The sequence below is a fragment of the Ixodes scapularis genome, unplaced genomic scaffold (assembly GCF_016920785.2).
Source record: "Ixodes scapularis isolate PalLabHiFi unplaced genomic scaffold, ASM1692078v2 PGA_scaffold7__128_contigs__length_106722199, whole genome shotgun sequence".
Classification (NCBI taxonomy): Eukaryota; Metazoa; Arthropoda; class Arachnida; order Ixodida; family Ixodidae; genus Ixodes; species Ixodes scapularis.
The window spans coordinates 56,688,121-56,691,512 of record NW_024609882.1 but is presented as its reverse complement, the minus strand read 5'-3'; the positions used below and the strand labels follow the sequence as shown (position 1 = coordinate 56,691,512).

Genomic DNA, 3,392 nt, shown 5'->3' with positions numbered 1-3,392 from the left:
CGGCGGGGCGAACTTTACAAGGAGAGCTTCGGCGACCACGACACAACAAGGCTAATGGTCGTTCCCAGCGGCTTTCGCGAAGGGATCTTCCTAGCCTTCCACGATCACCCAACGGCGGGAAACATCTTGACTACACCTGGACACTCGCCAGGATACGCGAGAAGTACTACTGTTAAGGTTGCGTTTACCGTTCGCCTCTACATCCTATCGTGCCACGAGTGACAACAACGGAAGAAACCACCGACGCAGCAAACAGGAATACTGACACCAACCTCTCCCCCTCTATGCCATTCCAGCAAACTGGAATAAATTTGCTTGGTCTCGTTTCACCATAAACTTTGGGGAACCGCTGCTGGATAATCGTTACCACCAATTATCTGACGTGGTACGCCTAGACCAAGGCCAGTCCGTCGGGAACTACCGTTAAAGTCGCCAAGCTTTTTCATCGAGTCCATCGTTCTAAGGCACGGCGCTCCCGAGGTGCTACTCAGAGATCGTGGGTCGTCCTTTATGGTGCTGTTGACGCAAGAAATTCATCTCAGCCGCACCCGCCATCGTCGCCGCACGACACGCCTCCCGTAGACCAACGAGCTGACGGAGCACCTGGGACGAGGTGATGTCCTACGTCACGTTCTCCTACAACACTGCGGTTGAAAAGACCACTGGTATTACACTTATCCAGCTGGTACATGGTCGGAAGGTAACGATGATGCTCGACGTGATGCAGCCCTTCGAGCCAGCTGACGATGGGGGCTACGACGCCGAGGTGGTTGCGCAACGGTCCGAAAAAGTCTGCCAGCTCGCCCGCCTCGGGATTCAAGACCAGCAACGTGTCGACGCTGGCCGCTACAACCTTTGACGTCGGGACGTTCACTTCCAGCCCGGAGGCAGGGTGTGGGTATGGACACCGATCCGCCGCCGTGGTCTTTCACTGGCATTTCTCGTGCGCCATCGGGTGGACGCTTCGTGAGCATCGTTTATGAGCACTGCACACGCCAAGCGCTTCCCTCGTTTCTAGGGCTGAATCGTACAGCTTAAAGCGAGTGTTCAGCGCTCTCTCAACGGACACAAACAAAAAAATCTAATACCAAAGAAACTTTAGCAGTGTGAAGGATTTGGACATCGCGCTTTGTTAAAGAAGCATATGCCAGAAGCAGATCACCCCATCCGAGATGCCGGCGTTGTATGCCAAAACTGATTCAGCCGCTGCAAGCAACTCGCCAAAGAATCTTCAGAGACACGAATGGATGACGAAATGTTTGTTCCTCTGAAAACAGCCGTCGAGGATCTCAAACGATTCGTCCAGTCAACAGAAATGTCACCTCTGCAATCACGGACTGAGTTAAAATCGCATTGTCGGAAGCCTTACGCAAGGGGGAAGCACAGGGAGATTGAGAGCGTTTTCGTCAAGAAAGTTTAATCAAGCCTCACGGCGGCATATGGAGTCACGGAGAAGCCTAGAGCCTCGGTACAAAGCTGCAATATCTATCCGGAGTTGCTCAGCAACCTGAGGGGATGCGTTCGATTCTTCTCCTGACCTTGCTCCCGAGGAATCTCTCCCAGCAACAGATACAAAATATGATTCCTTCAGCAACTCGTCACTTGATCTAAAAAGCAAGGAAAAGCCAAAAAAAAAAAAAACATTCGGAGTGTGGTCAATTTCTGACCCCTACACAAGAATGAGGTTGAGCGAAGAGGACGTTCAGGCGGAACGGAATTACTACACTAAAGATGAACTCAACTGCTGCAAAAAAAGCCCGAACCAAAAGGACGTTTTTGGCATAATTTCAAAGGAACAAAAAATACGTGTCGAAACGTTTTATTAATAGGTCTATTCGTGAAGCTTTCTGGTTGTTTAATGCGGCTCACCCGGACACGGCCATTGGGCTCGCCAACGTCTACTCATTGAGGTCAAAGTGCGTGGAGTATACATCTTGGCACGAAGTTTGCGTGTTCATGTACTGTGCTAAAGTCAAGCTCTGTGTTTGTTCCTTGAAAAAAACGACTGGGAAAATAAGAAGTGCTGAAGACCTTCGTGAACTGACTATATGCGACCGTCATCTACGATGTGTTTCCTCGACCAGTTCAGCTGATGCCCAACAGCTGAAACTCTTACTGCGCCTAGCCTGAGAGTTCCAGATGATGATGAAGTATTGTACGCAGCCTGGGAGAAAGGAGAAATGACACAAAAAGAAGTGAGGTCTGTTACGTATTCGGAACATTTTCGAGAGTGCTTGGGAAAATGGGTGCAGGGTGAATTAATTCGACGCGAGCAGAGAAAAACGATAACTGAAGCAAAACAATTTCTACAAAAAAGTAATGCTCTGCTCCATTTTCATTTCGCAGATAACTTGACAGTTGTACTGCCTAAAGGAGTTCAGTCACACCACTGGCAAAAGACGCAAGTTTCGATCGTCACAAGCGTAGTGACAATTAGAAAAGTAACGCGTAGACGCGCCCTCATCAGTGATGACACAAGCCACGATTCCGTGTCCGTGTATGCTACGCCGTGGTGAAAATGCATGAGTGACTTGTGGACGTTGCTCCGCTGTACGCGCATGTGACATACGTCAGTTACGGTCCGGCAAGTCATTTTAATAACCGGTATGAACTCCATGAGCTCACTAAAACCAAGTACCTGTAGGTCAATGACTATTTTCATCTACTGGGCATGGCAAGAATGCCTGCGATGTGATTGGAAGCCTCGTCAAACCCCATGCGATTTTTTTCAATCTCCAAGGACCTGCCACATCAGCAATTAATTGTTCGTCAGACATGGTGAACGTCCTCAAGACAAAATTACCGGATGTTGCACTAATTCACTGCCAAGACCTGATGTGCAGGTGTTCAGGAAAATAAAAACAAGAGACTGGAATTCCGTTCGGCCCCGTGCTTGGAATTCATTCCTGGCACTTCTGGCATTGCAGACGTGTGAATTCACTGCGGCACGAATTGGTGTTATCAAGAACGAGAGCGTCTACAAAGAAGCCACTTCGGGAATAAAGACTCGCTTCCACCAGCTCCTGTGGGCAGTGTAATGCAATGCGGCTAACACAACTTAAAAAAAAAATAATAAAAATATGATGACAAAGAATTATAAAAAAAAAAAATCTTACACAACGGGTACCCTTCAGTATTTATCTTTTCGCGTTTTACGGCCTGTGGGTAAATGTTCAAAACTAAGGATGATAAACGCAGTCAAACTGCGTGGTATAAAAAGGTTCCGAGTTTTCATTATCCGTCTGAAGGCGACTGCGCACGGAGGGATAACCTTGACCCTTGGGCCCGGCCGGCGCGCACCGCTGTTTGCACCAACACGCGCCGGAGAGCCAGGTGGAGCGCACTAGGGTGGGTCGACGTCTTTTTGTTTATGGTGATGCTATTCCTTGTGG

At 48.8% G+C, this 3,392-nt stretch overlaps 1 pseudogene; it reads left to right on the top strand.

Moving 5' to 3' along the window:
* Positions 1-2,369: 2,369 nt before the first annotated feature.
* Positions 2,370-3,003, top strand: LOC120841572 (annotated as a pseudogene).
* Positions 3,004-3,392: the final 389 nt, after the last annotated feature.